Below are 20,192 nucleotides of genomic sequence, written 5' to 3'. Positions count from 1 at the left end.
TTCCACACAAAAGGAGAGTATAAAATAAATCACTTGGGAGTTCCATCCACACCCTTATTTCGTGTGGTACACATATATCTGATGGAAGGGACAAAGAGAGGGGAATAGAAGCAGGGAGGTGAAGGAGAGGCACCAAATTGTCAAAGCTACTTTCTTCTTGAAATATTTCCTAAAATGGTGGAAGCCAAGAAATGGGGAATTGGATAACCAACAAGCTCCACAGTTTTTCATAGAAAATATTAATTTTTGGTTTGGTTTGGTTCCAAATAGTTGGCAGTTGAATTAGACATAAATCTATTTGTTCTCAAACACAGATAACAATATGTAATAATAGATCCAAAGTACTTTGACTTGGGACTGAGTTCTGATGTAAATTTCCTACTAGAATTTCCCCCCCCCCACTCTCCCCACTAACTGGAAGCAGAATAGAGAGTTTCGTGATGTGCCTATAAATATGTCCTGAGCTGTGCTATATTTTCAGTCATTTTCTCCTGACATTCTACTGATACACATTTCAGCCTTGTGACTTGTAGTCCTGGCTCCTGATTTTTCCTCAGAATATTATGCATAGTACAATTGGTCTCTTTCTAAACTGTTTTAAAAGTTTATTTTTCCTTCCCTTATTTTCTTCAAATGTTGTTTATTGGTTTAGAAACTTTCAACTAAAGTATTTTAAATGCTATTGCCATTGTTATTAATTTTTATGTTGTTTTCCCATTATTAATCACAAGTGGTTTACAACATTTCTTTAAAAGTATGAATATATTTTTAAAAGTAGAATAGTAAAATACAGTGAAGCCTGGAATCAAGACCAAATATGAAAGGAATAGCAAAAGAGCTCAGCAATCCACAGTTCATAAAATGTTACTATAGAAGATGCTTAGTGCACCTCCAAAGCCACCAATCTCCATCTTATATTATTTCTCATAAATATTATAGGGTAGTAATCTGATTGAAAGCGTCTAAAAATCAAGCAGAGGAATTTTAAAGAAACTAAAGACATCTTATTTTAAGATGATTCCTAGAGACTGCATGAAAACAACCATAACGTTTTCTTAATAATAAGGAAGAGAGCCAGCTTGGTTTAGTGGTTAAGGCACCAAACTAGAAAGTGGGAGATGGTGAATTCTAGTTAATCTAGTCCCACCTTGAACACAAAGCCACTTGGGCCTCTCGTTCACCCTCAACCCTAGGAAGAAGTCAATAGTAAAGCAGTTTGGAAATCTAGCTAGAACTGGTCCATGAATAAAACCAGCTACGTGACCTTGGGCCCATCACTTTCTCTTACTCTTGGAACAAAGCAATGACAAATTACATCCAAAACCTTGCCAAGAAAACTGAAGGAACTTTTCAAGGCAGTGGCCAGGCATCAACACTGGCTTGAAGGCCTACACTCCCGCAAAATGAGGAAGAAGTTTAATTGTTTGAAATTACCTAGTCTAATTTACAGCCATGACATTTCCTGATTTCCCTCACCTCCATGTGTCTGTCAAGTCTGATTCTTCTTATTCTTTGGGGATCAGCCAAAATTGTTAAAGGCTGCCGCTTACTATAGAAAATGTTAGAATGCCTGAACCCACATTTTCTTTGGAGTAACACTTCTCCAACATAATGGGTTGATGTTCATGGAAACCAACTTGAATATTATTTTTATTTCAAACACATTGTTAATAGAACATGCACACTCATGGTTACTTAGTTGATTTAATTCAGGGGCTTGAATGATATACTGAACTATGGATTATCTGCATAAGGGTGGGTGTAAAGGATGTACTAGGTCAGGGGTCGGCAACCTTAAACACTCAAAGAGCCACAAAGATCCTAATCGGAAGCCCCCGGTTCAATTCTGGAGCTGACAGGAAGTCCGGTTCCCCTATCATAGAGTCTCCTCCTAGCACCACATCATTTTTCTCTACCTGTCCTAATCGAAAGTCCTATCAATTGTGGAGCCAACCGTCACCAGGGAGCCACAGCAATAGGATGAAAGAGCCACATGCAGCTCCAGAGCTGTGGGTTGCTGACCCCTGTACTAGGTTAATTTCAATTTGTGAGAACTTTTCCATTAGAATATTTTATCCAATTCTCCCTTCACAATATGGTATAATTTAAAGACCCACTCATTGAGCAATCGTCTTCTCCTGGATTCCAACAGATATGGTATTTTAGATATGGCCATTCACAATTTTCAGATATGATGATGCAGATTAGGAACTTGGGAAGTTATGGTCCCAGGTCTTATAGAAGGCACAAGAGATACTGCATAAACTAACTGAGGGAACATTTTATTTTCACTTGTAAAGAATTGTTATATATGAAGTTTTGTTCCAAAACTTTTTCTGTCAGACTACCTTACCTCAACTTTAAATAGACCTGGCTTCAATAGATTGTGAGGAAGAAATGGCATATCTCTGGATCAACCCATGTGATTCTGTAGGAATCAAGTTTTCGTAGGTTGCTCTTTTCAGCCAACCCAGTTATTCATTCTGCCTACAAATCTAAGTTGACAGGTATTGATCTTCTTGAGCCCCGAATGACATTTATTATGAAATTTACAAGCAGCACAATACATTTAGATTGGCATTTGTGTACTTTTGCTTCAGTTTTGCTTTTAAGCCTTTCGGATTTGCTTGATTCTATGAAACTACTTTAAAGATGACAGGGCAAGCAGAGAAAAAAACATAATAATCATCCTTATTCTTCCCCAAACTACATTTTAAAAAGCTTCTTTATGACGTTTAAATGAGGGAAGGAACTTTTCTAAAAGTTTAGGCCTTTATTATGCTACTGTTCTTGAGAAACCCCGTGGATTAAAATAAAAGTAGAAGCATAAAAAACGTAAACGCTTCTGGAACTTGAGTTAGTAAAAATAAAACACACAGCAAGAGCATTTGAGCCTGAATATTAACTAAATAGGTCTACTGAAAAGGAAGTTGGACTGAGCTTGGTAGGCCCTATCTTTAGTGAGAGGATATTCAAATTGCAAACTAAAAATAACTTAATTAATACCTTGCTGCTAGCATTTGAGAAACTTATGTTTTAGACTTTTAGGTTTTTCTTAACAAAGATGTTTGAACACTTCCCCCAAAAAAATTAAAGACGTAATTTAACCTAAACATTTAATATTTCTTCAAAAATTAATAATTGGACACTCACCTTTGATCCCATCATGTAAAAAGTATTACATTCCTAAAAATGTTTACATGGTATTGAAAGAAGTTTGACTTGGCTGAATAGAGAAAAGTATGGAATACATGTACTCCATAATAAAGCCCAAGCATATAGCAGAAGTGGGTTGCCAATTTTTTATTACCAGTTTGGGTGTGTTCTTGCATGCGTGCATGCAACACTTCTGTGCATGCCGCCGCTATTACCGGTTTGCATGATCCAGTTCGAACTGAGAGCAATATGTATATGTGTGTTTATACATCTCTCCCTCCCTCCCTCCTTCCCTCCCTTCCTCTTTCTCTCCTCCCCTTCTCCCTCTCTCCCCCTTGTTTCCACTCAGTTTATTGTTTTGCCATTTCTACTTTGGTTTGGGGATTGTGTGTGTGTGTGTGTGATTATTGTTTTATTGTCTTTTTTATCTTTCAAATTATTTGTAAGATGCCCAGAGTTGCTAAGAGTTGCGTGGGCCATAATTATCTGTATGCATGTCTCAGTGGTGGGTTTCAAAACTATTTAAGAACCTCTTCTGTAGGTGTGGCTGCTTTGTGGGAGTGGCTTGCTGGCCATGTGACTGGGTGGGCGCAGCCAACTTGTAAAATGTGGTGAAACTCACTTAACAACACTCTTGCTTAGCAACCAAAATGTTGGCTCAGAAACTGGCATTGGAGAACGCAAGTTTTAAAGCTGTCAAGTTACAAGACCCTTGCACCCCTAACCCTTTAGGAAAAAAAAACCCAAGGGTATTCAAACTTGACAGCTTTAAGACTTGTGGACTTCAACTCCCAGAATTCCTCCTCTCGCTCTTCATCTTGATGATGTGTGGATGGGCAGGGGGAGGAGGCTGGAACCAGTTCTAAAGGGCAGTGTAGATTTGTGGAACCTCTTCTATAGAATAGGTTAGAACTGGCAGGAACCCATCCCTGGTATGTATGCATGTGTGTGTGTGTGTGTGTGTGTGTGTGTGTGTGTGTGTGTGTGTGTGTTTATACACACACACACACACACACACACACACACACATATTAGCCTGTGGCCAAATGGCTAAGAAGTCTGCCTAGTATGTAATATAGCCCAGGTTCAAATCCCAGTAAGGGTATGGCTAGCTGATGAGAGCTAAATAGCTTGAAATAGATCTATACTAGTCTCCCTTTATTTATTTATCAGCACAAATAAAAAAACACAAATATAACAAAGGCAACAGTAAAAATATTGGGTTTCTGTTGTGATGGACTCTGGTGACGAGCCGATTGACAGATCATGGAAGCAGTTAGCTTCCTCCCATAATTGGGGCTTACCAGGGGTTGTAAAAAAATCTAATAGATATCTTTCACCCTAGCTTCGCTGATAACGGATAAGAGCCTGTGGCCTAATGGCTAAGAAGTCTGCCTAGTATGTAATATAGCCCAGGTTCAAATCCCAGTAAGGGTATGGCTAGCTGATAAGAGCTAAATAGCTTGAAATAGATCTATACTAGTCTCCCTTTATTTATTTATCAGCACAAATAAACACACACACACACACACACACACACACATATATACACACACAGAGAGAGGGACACACACAGACACAGAGAGAGAGAGAGAGAGAGAGAGAAACACACACACACACACACACACACAGAGTAGAATATTGGAGAAACGAGAGTATCAGAAATGTCAAGGCCAAAGTGATCCCAGGGGTGATAGGAACACCCAGGCTGTGATTTCTGACCTGGGAAAATGGTTCCACAGAAACATCATATCCCAGGAACATCAAAACTCTGTTCAGAAGATTGCAATGCTAAGGACAGCTAAAATACTGCACAAAAACTTCAAACACCCCAAGATGGGATTGAGACAAACCACTCATAGGGGTGAGAAGGGAATTTTAAAAAAACCATATACATATAATTATTTTTACTTTTATATTTTATAAAATAATTTGATCTACATTAACAAAGAGAAATTGTATTCACTATAACCTCCACCACCAGAGGGTTGCTGTTTGCAGTTGAGTAACGTCATCCTTTCTGAAAATTTTAATTTTAATTAAGAAAAACTGATATACAATCTTTCCTAGAACCATAGGTTAGGATAAAATTCTTCACACATTCTTTTGTGACCTGAGGATTAATCTGCAGGAACAAAATAGTACATTCTGCAGTCAGAATATTGTTGGTTTTGTTGTTATTTCATATTTTTCAGATTTAGCCATCAGCCATCGGGTTTGAGCTTTGGTTCAAACTGACCTCATTCATTTTTTATTCCATTTATTCTTTGTCATAAAATTACTTTTCCTTCCAGCAAACAATAGGTGCAAGATATGATCTTGGATGATTATTTCAAGCATTCAACCAAGACTTTAAAACTTTAAATGAGCAGTTAAGCCGTTAATGTCAAACATGCATTTACCTGCTGTATTAAAATCAACGAAACAATGAAATGCTGAGTAGAGAAAAAGGAGCTCTTTTTGTTATTTAAATAGGATTAATTATATAAAGTTAAAGAAAACTACTGATCAAGTAGGAAAGAGAGTAAACCCCTAATGCATTGTACAAACTATAATGGAATTCAAATAATCACTACGTTTATTATCTGTTTGTTTATTAAATAGAGCCACAGAATGCCTGGCTCCAACAGATGCTGGGTTCTGTGCATAATAAAAATAAGTCAGCAAAATAAAATAGGTTTATGTGGGATTCCAGCCACGAAATGCTCTTGCTTCTTTTCCACATTGAGGGCAAGATTGTCTTTCCCTGTTCTCCAACCTCAGACAGCCTCCAGAATTGACACACGTAGAAGTGTGGTTATACAACAGGTTCTTTTTCATACATAAAAGACAGGAAGTATGTTCTATATAACTATGACCCAACCATTATGTGTGATTGTCTCCATTTTTAATATATTAGCTGGGGGGGGGGAGAGAGAGAGAGAGAGAGAGAGAGAGAGAGAGAGAGAGAGAGAGAGAGAGGGAGAGAGGGAGAGAGAGAGAGAATGAAGAGTTTTGTGATCTGCATCCAGGCTGTTATATTTTCCCACCTCACTAAATTGACACTAGAATCAAATGTTTCAAATGTTTATTCCCTCCACAAGGATAAAAGAGAGGGGGGAGGGAGGGAGGGAGGGAGGGAGGGAGGGAGGGAGGGAGGGAGGGAGGGAGAGAGAGAGAGAGAGAGAGAGAGAGAGAGAGAGAGAGAGAGAGAGAGAGAGAGAGAGAGAGAGAGAGAGAGAGAGAGAGAGAGAGAATGAAGAGTTTTGTGATCTGCATCCAGGCTGTTATATTTTCCCACCTCACTAAATTGACACTAGAATCAAATGTTTCAAATGTTTATTCCCTCCACATGGATAAAAGAGAGGGGGGAGGGAGGGAGGGAGGGAGGGAGGGGGAGAGAGAGAGAGAGAGAGAGAGAGAGAGAGAGAGAGAGAGAGATCCTGGGATTTTTTTCTTTGGGAAATGGGTCCAAGTGGCACTTTGAGTGTTTAAGGTTGCAGAAACAGGCGGCCAAGCTAAGTGCCTGATGGACCCCATCCCGTCACTGGGAGTCCAAGCACTTCAGCAAGTGGTGCACTGGATTCATATTAGTGGCCCATGTGATTTAAAATTATGAATTTAGTGGTCCCTGAGATCCAAAAGATTGGTGATCCCTGTTCTAGAGTTTATGGAGATAGTACTTACTAGCTACATACATACATACATACATACATACATACATACATACATACATACATACATACACACACACACACACACACACACACACACACACACACACATCCCCTGAAAATAAGACCTTCCTGGATAATAAGCCCAATTGGGCTTTTGAGCACATGGGCTAAAATAAGCCCTTCCCTGAAAATATTGCAACACAGCAGCAGCCATGAGGTGACCACACTCGCCACCTCATGCACCCCCAAAATAATAAGACCTCCCTGAAAATAAGATCAAGCACTTATTTCAGGGGTCAAAAGAAAATAAGACCCTGTTTTATTTTTGGGGAAACACGGTATATATGATAATTATGTTTATTTAATATGTAGATTGCCATTAAGATGAAGTCCTGGTAAAATGCATCAGAGAAATTCAAACAAAAAGGCAGATAGAGCAGATATAGTACTAAAATATTAGGATAAATTATGTAAGGTACTGTGATTCTCAGATATATTTAATGTTACAAAGGTCCTGGGCTGATGGACCTTTGTAATGAGATTCCGCCAGATATAAATCAAGCACTGTGCCAGCTTAAAATGGAAAACAACATCCAAGTTAAACAAATATTCTCTCAGATGATCCTCTTTAAACATCAAGCATAGTGTTTCTTCAGAAAGCACACCCTTTTGTATTCCTGGAAAAGGCACATCCTGCTCACTTTGTAGTAATCCTAACCACAAAAGTGTTCTTTGTTTTTCCCTCTCAGAAAAGTAATAATGGTGGATGTCATTTGCTGGCTCTCATCCCAAACCTGGGAAATTGATAGGAATTGAAACAAGAGCCAAGTAAACGTCTGTGGTTTTTGTCAAAAAGAACCATTGGTTCAACTCCTTGATGGTATGCGAGGATTAAACAGCCAGTAAGAGTAAGCAACACTTCAGACAAACTTTGCATTCAACATGTCATTAGAATCACTGGAAAAAGGAGGTGCTAGACAATCCCATCTTCTGTTCAAGAAACAGGAGGAATTTGGGGTGAGTTTGCGAGAATTATAAACATGTAGCTTTGCAGCAACGCTTATGCTCTTTGTTGCCTACTTTGTAGAAAATCTGAGAAGATACATATTTAGCCCATTTTAAAGAACTATCCTCGCAGAAAGCACAATGTCTATTTTACACTGCTTCTAATCTGACACATTCCAGGTTGCCTGATTTTGTGCTATCATTTGTTGTATCCATTTTACTTATGGTTGAAGTTTAGAACAAATTGTGGTGATTGCCACTGCTATCTTTCTTAGAGTGTTTTGTGTAATTTTATTGCATTGTGTGTCTTCTTTTAAAAAAATTATTAATAATAATGACAGGTTTATATATTTTATTGCTTTCCTATCTGGTATAAAGGCTGTAATAAAGGTTTGATGGTGATGATGATGAAATCAATTCAAGGAAACAAGGTATTTATCTATCCATTTCCTAGGTATCAGACATCCAGATCCAAATCCAAAGCAGCAGAACCAGAGTATTTTCTACTTCTATGATGATTGAATGGTGCTCATTATAAATCATCTATAGCAAAAATTCACAGAAGAAACTCAGACCTATCTCAAAGCATTCACCCTTTTATTTTAAATGGAATTTGACTCACCACCTACTGCTGCAGAGCGTAAGCAGCAAAGAATATAGGACCAGTTGGTGGGCAGGTGAAGCAAAGTATAAACTTCTTATTACTCCTAAATAAAGCATCAAATCCCAAAGGTACTTTATTTTTACCAAGAGGAAACTGGACTTTCTGTTTTTTCTTTGAAGATATTTCACTTCTCATCCAAGAAGCTTCTTTAGCTCCAACTGGATGGTGGGAAATGGAAGGATTTATACTCCTAGCAGACAACTGATCATTTGTATTCTTTTAGCGGGTTGGGTCCTTAAGGTCACCTGGAGGTTTTTCTATCTCATCAGGGTCACCTGAATGTTGCAAATTAGTGTAGAGCCTTCTTGGAACTGTTGAAGGGATTGTGTAGTAGATTGGAGATAGATGATGCCACATCCCTCCCCCTCTGTTGAGAGACGGCTGTTCAATTATGACATAGATGGCCTCTTTAACCCCTCTTTTAAACCAGTGATCCTCTATGTCCAAAATATGGACTTTGTTGTCTTCAAAAGAGAGACCTGTATCTTTTAAAGGTGTCGAATGCTAATGCTTACAACATTAATGAAAATTGATACTGATCTTTAACTGACTCTTGGTTCAGAAGACTGGTTACTGGAATGTTTCTTCATTAGCTTGCTCATGGAACTGCCCTAACTTGCTAAATTCTAAATGCGAGTTCTCTGGCCTCCTTCTATAGTTAACACTGAGAACAGACACCAAGCCACTGTGACTTGAAATCTGGTAGCAACTATCCGGGCTTTAATTATTTAAAAAAATTTCTTTAAAATTCTTTCCTTTCCCTCAGGAGACTGGTGAGGCCCCGCCTCCCCTGCCTCTAGTGACTGCACGTCCCTGGTTAAGTATTATCTGGACAATTTTCATAGATCTCCATATTCTGAATCTTTTAAGTGCAACACAGGGATATTGGTTACATTATTCAGCTTTTAATCCAGTATCCTAAATTGTATAAAAGTTACAAGCTGCAAGCTGCAGATAATTTTACAATCCTCAACCATCTCCTTATTAAAGCAATGGCCAGTGCTGTCAGTTCTGACAATTCTTATCACCTCAGTGAAAAATAGAAATAGGAGAGTCAAATGTTAATTTTATTTTTCCAGCAGAATTACTTAACACCTGCCATTTCTTACCTGCTGATTTGTAGTCTGAACACAAGTTTTTAGGAACAGAAAGAAATGAAGCTTACAGAAGGAATAATACATTTCTAAAGCAAGTATCAGATAGTGAATTGTGTCTATGCAAAATGGCTTTTAGACACCATGAGAAAGTATTTGTGAGAACATTATTTTAGAAACAAAGAACTATAGGCATCATCTATGCACATTAAAAAGGGAAGGGTCTATGTATGTACTGTATGTATCTAATGTATGTATGTATGTATGTATGTATGTATGTATGTATGTATGTATGTATGTATGTACGTACACACGTACCAGCATAACTCTGGAGCACCTCAAGCAATTTCAACCAAACTTGGTACACAGATCACTTACCCTCTGGAAACAAATACTGGGGGGGGGGGGTAAGTCACCCCTAGTTTGTGTGTGTGTGTGTGTGTGTGTGTGTGTGTGTGTGTGTGTGTGTGTTCCAGCATAACTCTGGAATGCCTGGGCTGTTAAAGAGAGTGAGTGAGGCATCCTAGAGCGGCAATTGTTTGTGATGTCAGTTCCTTCACAGCTTCCTCTGAAAAGCCAGCCATGATGTTCACCCTCCAGTGGGCCAATGGGGAAGCGCATGAAGGATTTGGGGCAAAGTGCCAGGATTGTAGACAGGGTGGGAAAGAGGAGTGCATGGGAGGGAAAAGGATATGGCAGGGATGATGGGCATGGGCATGGACATCTATAAATACCCAGGCAATGCCGGGTTATCAGCTAGTTTATACTAAAATAAATCCAAAGGGTATGCCAGGGCTTTGACAGGTATTTTAGGCAGCCAGTTTAACCAGGCAGTGGAAAGGAAAATTTGAGTTTATATATCGAAATGTATGGTATATAAGCACCCAATGAAGAATTTAAATTCTGCTGATTCTGCTGATTTACGTAATTGTAGTTTATGAATGAATATTTCTTTCAAATGTAGATTTATTTATTTAATTCAGCTGAACTCTAGACATAAAGTTGTACTACTTCAATTCTGCTCCAACCAGAAATGTAATTTTTAGCTTAGTTTTAGTTTAGGATTGTAACTGATGCAAGTCATTCAATAAAGTTTATATTATTTCTGATGAAATGGTAGAAATATGGGCTATAAGATATAACTACTAGGGGAATTCATTATTGGCTAAATTATTGTATCCAAAGAATATTTTAAAAAAAAGGTCAGCTTGGTATACTACCTTGAATGCAGTGTTGCTCCCATACTTTGTGTATTGTTCCTATTTTATTTTTTTATTTTGTTTTACTTTGTTTTGTTTTATTTTATTATTTCATTTGTTTTATTATTTCTTTTGTCTTACTTTATATTTTATATTTTTATTTTATATTATTCTATTTTTTATTATTTTGGTTTGGTTTGGTTTAGTTTATTATCAGATATTATTATATCATTATTTAGAGACCACCCATCTCATTTTCAGAGCAACTCTTTATTACCAACCTGGAGAAAGTGGCTGAAAGGATGATTATCAATTTAGCAATTGATATAAAGCTAGGAAGTGTGGCTAACACTTTGGAGGAGAAAGATGGTTATAATATTTTTTATTAAAGTTTGTTATGAGATAAAATACAAATAAAAAGAAAGGTTCATAAAGGATACAGTTGGAAAAAATGGGTAAGGGTAAGGAAAAAGAACAAAAATTCTGACTTTTTCCAGAGCAGTAGAACACAAGAAAAATTACAAGCTCAGCCTTTTGCTGTACATGTCTAATTATTTCAAACTATTTCCACGACATTAAAGTCAATCTAGTCATCAAAACCTAAAATTAACATTTCATTTTTTCCCACTTTGAGCTCAAGGTCCAGAAGTGGTTTCCACATGGAGACAAAACTAGTTAAATTTTTCTCTTTAATTAAAACAGTTCGTTTCTCTATCACCATCAACCATATCATCTTTACCATACATTCTTTCATTGTGGGAATTAATGTATCTTTTCATCTTTGTGCATATACATTTCCAGCCATTGTCAACATATATAATAACAATGTTACAAATTTTCTTTTAAGCTCTTTGAACCAAAAAGAAAAAATTCTGGTTTCAGTTGTACATTTATTTTAAGAGTAGTCTTAATCAAAATTCAAATCTGGTTCCAGTATTTCTTCTCTTTGTCATAATGTTTACTACAGATAATTTGTTTGCTACAGATAATAAAAACAATATCTTCTTTACATTTGCCATATACATTTGAAATTCCTTTATTCATCTTTAACAGTCTTCAGGCATTAAATATCAGCGATACATCATTTTATTTAAAAAGTATTTCAGATTATAATTCAATGTAAACTTCAATGCATTCATCCGCGTTTTCTCCTTGATCAATCATACCAGAGTTCTTTGCCTCTTGAATAATACAATCTTTAACATACTCATTTTCCATATTTCAACAACAGTTTATAATTCTTGGCGATAACATATTCATCATTAGCACGCAATGTATTTTCAAACTCATTTTTGGGAGTCTCATGCCTTTTCTTATCTATATTAAATCTTTCTTTTGATTGTAGTGATGTGAGCCAATGACAAACAAGTCCTTCTAATAGATCCATGATTTACTATCATTTCTTTTCTTAAAAAGGCTTCTTTTTATAGGAGGTCTGCCGAAGAAAGATAGTTGCAATTTATCCAACCTTAATAAATCCTTTTTAATACCATTCCAAACAGTCACAAAATTATTCTGAAATTATTCTGATGTTAGTGCTCATGGTCATTCTGTTTCTCTGATTTGTTAAAGGAATATGACTGAAAGGATAACCCAATTGGTCATGATTGTCTAGTCAGGATATAGAATCCAAGAAGTAATTGATTTAAAAAAGACAAGTGGTTTCAGAGGAAGGTGCATTTAAATTTGGGGAATAAATGTTCCTTACAAAACAAAAAATAAATTATATCTTGCTTTTATAAAACATTTTGCTTTCTTTTAATTGCTTAATTATTTTTTACATTGAAAAACTATAATTTTAATATGTCTAATTTATATTTGCAAATTTCAGTGTTGTATGAAAATTACTTATTTATGTCTATATCAGTTCCTTCAATTTGAGGATGTCTATATCATTTTTAAATGCCAAGACAACAGATACATTAGCACAGGTAGACAATATTTATATCATTTGCCGTGTTTTTAGTATGCAATGATGATGTCTGGTGGCTGTTTCAAATATTTGCTTGTCTCACATCACACAGGGTGGGTAGCAAGTATGAACTATGAATATATTTTCAACAGTTTATCTTCATCTGTGAGCACACTTCCACATAATAAACATCCTCTTAAAGAATCAAACAAAGAAGATAGGTAAAAGCACAAAAAATATAGGCAAAGCTTTGTTCACACTGTTGTTATCCTGACTTCTTTGATCGCACACTGAAGATACTCCTGTCCCTACTATTTCATAGCAGTTGTATTGAGATTGTATAACATGGAACAAAATAACTCAGTTAAAGGGGAAGAAGAAAAAGCTGAGTCATCTCAAGTTATTTTGGTAACTGCATATAGGTTGATAAACAAAGAAATGTAACTGAGGAATTCATTGATGATTTTTTTTCCTGGAATGTTCTTCACTGCAGTCTCCCCTCCCTCCCACCCCCATTGCCCAATTGGATCCTGCTGCTTGCTTCTTCTCCTATACCATCAGACCACTTCTATTCTGTTAGTTATCTTACTGATGGACAGAAAGGTAAAGTCTCAAGCTCTTTTATATAATGCATTTTTGTGGCCTTGCAAAGAATAAGTAAACAAAAAATACTCCTGTAGAATAGTTGTTCAAAGATTATTTGAACTCAACATCGGGGGGTCTATCTGGGCCAGTCTACATGGGCTACCCTTGAAGAGTATCCAGAAGCTTCAACCAATGCAGAATGCAATGGTGTGGGCAGTTATGTGTGCTGCTAGAATAGTACACCTTACAACTTGACTCCATTAGTTGCATTAGTTACCAGTTAGGTCCAGTTCAAGGGACTGGTTTTGACCTTAAAGCCCTTTATGGCAGGGGGTCAGATTATTTGAGGGACTGACTCTCTCCAATTACATCTACCTATCCATTCAGTTCCAGCAGAAATGGCATGTTGTTGGTCCCATCTATTACGGATATATATCTAGTAGGAGATTACCCTTTAAATCATATTATATTAATATTTTTAAAATTGATGTTTTTTTCCATATTTCCTACCTGGGCTGCCATTGAAGAGTGTTTGAAGACTTCAGTTAGTCCAGAACGCAGCCGCGCGAGCGATTGTGGGTGCACCCAGGTACACCCATGTCACACCTATCCTCCGCGAGCTGCACTGGCTACCCATTAGTCTCCGGATCTGCTTCAAGTGCTGGCCGCTACCTATAAAGCCCTACATGGCATCGGACCTGGGTACCCGAGAGACCGCCTCCTGCCGATTACCTCCCATAGACCGATTAGATGTCACAGGTTAGGTCTCCTCCGGATTCCATCCGCCAGCCAATGTCGGCTGGCGACTCCCCGGGGGAGAGCCTTCTCTGTTGCAGCTCCAGCCCTCTGGAATGACCTCCCCGTGGAGATCCGGACTCTTACTACCCTCCCAGCCTTCCGCAAAGCCATCAAGTCCTGGCTGCTCCAGCAGGCCGGGGGACTTGTGAAACATCCAGCCCCACAGAAACTGTGAATGTTGCGATTTTTTAAGTGTTGTCTTTGTCTAGCTATTTCCCCTTTCCTTGTCTATTGTGAGCCGCCTGGAGTCCTTCGGGAGTGGGCAGCATACAAGACAAATAAATACAATACAATACAATACAATATTGCTGGGTTGTTGTTTTTTTAGTTTTTATTGTATGCCACCCAAAGTCACCTTTTATGAGATGGATAACCATATAAATGAATAGTTGAAGAGTGGAACAAATTGCCTCTAAAGGTTGTGAATGCTCCAACACTGGAAGTTTTAAAGAAGAGATTGGACAACCATTTGTCTGAAATGGTATAGGATTTCCTGCCTGAGGAGGGGATTGGACTAGAAGACCTCCAAGGTCCCTTCCAACTATTCTATTCTATTCTATTCTATTCTATTCTATTCTATTCTATTCTATTCTATTCTATTCTATTCTATTCTACTCTACTCTACTCTATTATATTATATTCTATTATAACAAATACATAAATAATAATTTCAATTCCATACCATAGTGGCCTGAATTCCTTGACTCCTTTTATCTCTTTCAGTGTGCAGACAACATATTTTAATAGGAATGCATGTTTTCTTAATAGTTTTCCCTATGCTTTAAAAAAAATAGCTCCACAGCTCTTTCCTCTGATCCCTCTTCACAAAGTCATTTGATAATAAATGATTGGAAACAATATGGATGTAAAGCAGTGTTTATAACACTGTTGTAATTATGCCTAACTTTGAATACAGAACCGGGAAGAAATAACATTTCTGTCAATGCTACAGCAATGCATGATGGAATAATACAACTAACTTCACTCTATTTCCAACAATAGTAACTAGGGTGAAGCAATAGCAACCACGGTGAACCATCCATGTTAACTAGTTGGTAGCACTTCAACACATATTTAGAAATAAATCAGTTTCTAGACAATTTTCAACAAGAATGATTTTAATATTCATAGTTTTTGTTTGCTTGCTTTTGGTTTGATTTTAAGGTCTTGCATCCAGTATACAGCTAGAGTATTCCAACAATATGTCATTCTGTAATGTGTTATTCTTCATATATTGGATAATACTCAAATATAATTAAAAAAAATAGATTTGGAACAGTGCATCAGTCTGAGCTATCAGATATCGTTTCTTTGCTATTTTGCCTTAATATATTTAAAGAAATTAAATGCAGTTTAAATAAGATACTTAAACAAATGTTTGTATTTGATTTCTTCTGAACATAGAGCTATAAATTAGGGTTGGGCAATCCATATCTCAAAGACACATGCAGCGCCCAGCTCTTCTTTGAAGAGCTTGGAGATCTCTTAATTTATGTTACTAGATAAAAATGATGCAATTTCCCGCAAATATTTGTTGTGAAACCAAAGAAAACAGATGTTTTATTGTTAAGCTTTTGCTAAACTTAACACATCTAGAGAATGTTAACATCCCCCCGCCAAAACAAGCAAATAAATAAAATCGAAAGGTAAGTCAAAAAGTCCTTAAGGCTCTAATACTAAGAGTTGCAATAGTATTGATTTGTATACATCCATCTGTATACCAAACCATGTAAATCCCATAAATACTTACAAAAAAAGAAAGGAAAGGAAAGAAATACATAAAGGGAAAAGAAACAGTATCTGTCATCTCCACTGACTTCTAATCTGCCTCCAGATGTGTTTAAGAAAAATGGTATCATAATTTAATAGAATCTTCTTTTTTCCTTGATCCTGATTCCAGGAAGTCCTTCTCCAAATGCCTAAGTGTTTTGGGGAAAGTACAGGTAGTCCTCTCAATTTACAAGTTTGTAAAGTAACCATTTAGTTTGTTTAGTAACCATTTGAAGTTATCCTGGCACTGCAAAAAATGTTGCAACCACTTACAACGGTTGCAACATCCTCATGGTCAAAATTCAGAAGCTTGCCAATTGGTTCATATTTCTGACAGTTGCAGTGACCTGGGGTCATGTGATCACCTTTTGCAATCTCCTGGCAAGCTAAGTCAACAAGAGAAGCACTTAACAACCATGTTACTAACTTAACAACTCCAGTGATTCCCGTAGCAACTGTGGCAAGAAAGGTCATAAAATGGGGCAAAATTTACTTAACGAGTGTCCTGCTTAGCAACTGAAATTTTGGATTTGATTGTGGACATAAGTCGAGGACTACCTCAGTTCAGTTCAGTTCAGTTTCAGTTTATTGTATTTGTATGCCGCCCTTTTCCGAAGGGGGACTCAGGGCGGCTCACAACTCGAACCGGGGAAGGGGGGATACAGACAAAAAATTTAAAAAACAAACATAACAATATACAATTTAAAACTCACAACAGTCATACCATTCGAGACGGGGGCAACAGCTCTTTAGCCCCAGGCCTGTCGGAACAGCCAGGTTTTGAGGGCTTTGCGGAAGGCCTGGAGGTTGGTGAGGGTTCGAATCTCCATGGGGAGTTCGTTCCAGAGGGTCGGAGCAGCCACAGAGAAGGCTCTCCTCCGGGTAGTTGCCAGTCGACACTGGCCGGCGGATGGAATTCGGGGGAGGCCTAATCTGTGGGATCTAATCGGTCTGTTGGAGGTAATTTGCAGCAGACGGTCTCTCAAGTACCCAGGTCCAATACCATGAAGGGCTTTATAAGTGACGACTAGCACCTTGAAGCGTATCCGGAGACCAATAGGCAGCCAGTGCAACTCGCGGAGGATAGGTGTTACGTGGGTGAACCGAGGTATACCCACGATCGCTCGCGCAGCTGCATTCTGGACAAGCTGAAGTCTCCGAATATTCTTCAAGGGCTGCCCCATGTAGAGCACGTTGCAGTAGTCCAGTCTAGAGGTCACAAGGGCGCGAGGAACTGGAACTGTTTGGAACTGTTGGGGTACCTCATCATGGGATGCCATCTATGAAAATATATGTTGGGTGCCTTGTTTACATTGTAGGAACAGAACTATGGGATTTCTATGGTGGCAAAAATGAAGAGGGGACTGGTATCCCCTTTTCTGATGAACAAATGTTATTAGAAGGCATAAGCTTTCATGAGCTTTCAAGTATCAACAATGGTTGCCTTTCACAAAATCTTTTCAGAGCACTACCCTCATAGCATACCAGGTACGGCTATAAATATCAGTAAGCCCAAGGAGAAACAGCCCATCATCAGCTATACGAAGAAGCAAATCCAGCCATTACAGCCGAGGTTTCAAGAATATTAAAATTACTGCATATGGATCCCTCTGCTGGAGTAGGAATATAAAAGAACCTCTGGTCACGACAATAATTCATTCCATAACTTTGGTCACTACCCAATTTGGTCATGAACCGAACCTAATTTTGGAAATTTGGCACTTAACTAAAAAATGGTGCGGAAGGGGAAATCGGCCAGAGGAAAAAAAAATGTGAATTTTTTGGTCAGAACCCGATATGGTCATGGTCAGAAGTGTTCGTGACCAGAGGTTCTACTGTACTTCTTTAATTAAACCAAATAAACCTTACAAGACTATCTGGGGAATATAAAAAGGTCACTTGTTTTATTTATCATTTCCAATTTCCCCATAATATTTATGAAAGGTTGGACCTCATGGAGGCAGTTAAGAAATTTTAGGTGGATAAAGAAGAAAATAATATGATGATCAGGACATAGTGTTGGCAGACTTCCCTGCGTATGAACAAACTGCATTATATAAGATTGTGTTAATACCCTGGATACCAGTCTCTTCGCATCAGCAAACAGGGAGCAGCAGGATTCAATTTGGAAGAGTACAATCAAGGAATGGCAAACAACAAAAGCAATGACACATCATTGAACTACAAACTCCATTCCTTTTATACATGTCTTGTGATATTCTAAGGACAGCACTTGTGTTGCAACAATGTGAGGCTGCTTTGAGGTTTCTGACAAAAGAGGTACAGGTAATGCAATTAATCCTTGACTTACAATGAGTCAGTTAATGATCATCTGAAATTATGGCAGACTTGAAAAGAAGTTACTTATCATTTTTATCCTTGGAGTTACAAATGCTGCATCACCCCTGCTGTCATATGGTTGCAGTTTGGCAACCAGCTTGCTTTTATGACGATTTGGAGCATCCAGTCATCACTTGGTTGTGTTTTGCATCTCTGTTCCGCTGATATAAAAGAGTTAGATTGGAATGATAAAAAAATGACTATCTTTGGAACAGTCCATGTTAATTATCCACAGTTTTGATTCCAATGGGTCTGAAACAAGGGTGGGTTGCTCCCGACATTACTGCTGGTTCAGAGCACTGAAAAAGTTTGCTCCGTACGGATGCACATTTGCACAAAAATAGGTCTGTGCATGCGCAAAATGTTTAAAAAGGAAATAATATTAAATTTGGGCAAGTACAGTTGTTCTGCGCATGCGCAGAACCAAAAATCAAGATGGTGGTTCTGTAGGAGTACCGGTTTGGGGGCATGGCAGGCCTGAATCGCTGCTGGTTCCAATGGCCCAGGCTGCCAAACCACTACCGGTTCAGCTGAACCAGTCCAAACCGGTAGGAACCCACCTCTGGTCTTGAAACATGTGTGTGTATGTGAGAGAGAGAGGGGGGACAGAGGGGGAGGGAGAGGGAGGGAGAGGAAGGGAGGGAGTGGGAGAGGGGAAGGGAGGGAGGGGGAGGAAGAAAAAGAGATGATAGATAGAAATACTAAATTTAACTTTAACTATTTAGAAATAGACAATGTCTATTTCTAAAATGGCAAAAATGAAGAGGCTGTTAGTAGCTTTTCTGATTAACAAATGATATTGAAAGGCAAAGCCTTTCAGCTGACAAAACCATAGAAATATATATCTCTCTATTTCTCCATGCTTTTGTCAATCTTTCATCCTATTTCTTTTCAGCAAAATATTTTCATGGTTGATGATGCTCAATAAATAAGCATAAAACCTTTTTTGTTACCTAAATAATGTGTGTTCTTTCTCTGATCTGGATACAGGGATTTTCTGATAGTGTATTAGATTCAAACTGACTTGGAAATTAGTAATTTTCCAATATTAAAAATAATTCTGATTACATCAAAAGGCTTCAGCACTATAAAAGTAGCTGATAGCCATTGTCCTTACGGTGGACAATCTTCCATTTCAAGGACTGAAAGTTTTACAAAGCATTGTAGAGCTGCTCAGCCCAAGGATGGTTTAAAGATAAAGAAGTGAGATCAAAGCCTTTAAAATTCTGCTCCAGAAGTAATTGAGCAAATATGCAAATTGCCTGTCATAGTTTTTTCTACTATATCAGAGTCTGTTCTGTTTTCCTCTGAACATGCAGTATATTTCTAGAATTTGTCTCTGTACATGTAAATTAATGTACATATATTTTATGTATAGCAATGTTTTCTTTGGAATGAGTGGTACATTTGATTTAGATAATGCCTATGAGGACACTTTAAAATTTGCTAATGCTAACCTCAATTTCGTAAGAGTCATAAATTACTTCGTCCAAACTAAATTTTTCTATATGTTTAGCCTTCCGGAGAAAGAAGGCTCTTGATTGTGCGTCATCTTCAACATGAGGAACTTGCTAAATTAGTGAGCATAGTATTGTTTGTATAACAACAGACATCAGATGTGACTCCATATAATATTATATTTGGCCTTCTGCTTGTAAAATATAAAATATACAGTGACATCCTTGAAATACGTTATATTTCCCAACTAATTACTCTAGATTACCGCCCTGATTGCCTGGAATAATAATAATCAAGCTCAACTCCATCCAGCTTCCAAGCCTAGACAAAGCCAACCAGCTATTTATACTCTTGTGAAACCTAATTAGGGAAAGTATATATGCTTTCTGCCTGGAAAATGATACCTATTTTAAAAGTAGTATTTTGTAATCCAAATTACATAACTGATTTAGAGAGAATTAATTAAATAAGTCTTACAAATGTAGTGCTCTATAAATTAATAACATTGGCAGACTAGGGTTTCTACATGGTTTTTCAGAACCTAGGAATTTTCCC

At 37.7% G+C, this 20,192-nt stretch overlaps 1 protein-coding gene across 1 annotated transcript in view; it reads left to right on the top strand.

Moving 5' to 3' along the window:
- The first annotated feature begins 7,814 nt into the window (after positions 1–7,814).
- MME (membrane metalloendopeptidase) overlaps positions 7,815–20,192 on the top strand; it is a 103,790-nt gene continuing 91,412 nt past the window's right edge. The window contains exon 1 of the mRNA XM_087725339.1: positions 7,815–7,829. The gene's annotated coding sequence lies outside the window, so the exon portion shown is untranslated. The remainder of the gene's footprint in view (positions 7,830–20,192) is intronic.

Source organism: Thamnophis sirtalis, unplaced genomic scaffold, assembly GCF_051295495.1.
Source record: "Thamnophis sirtalis isolate CommonGarterSnake01/CBP01778 unplaced genomic scaffold, rThaSir2_p1.2 scaffold_11, whole genome shotgun sequence".
In the NCBI taxonomy this organism is placed as follows: Eukaryota; Metazoa; Chordata; class Lepidosauria; order Squamata; family Natricidae; genus Thamnophis; species Thamnophis sirtalis.
The sequence above is the reverse complement of the archived record's forward strand: the minus strand, read 5'-3'. Positions and strand labels throughout refer to the sequence as shown.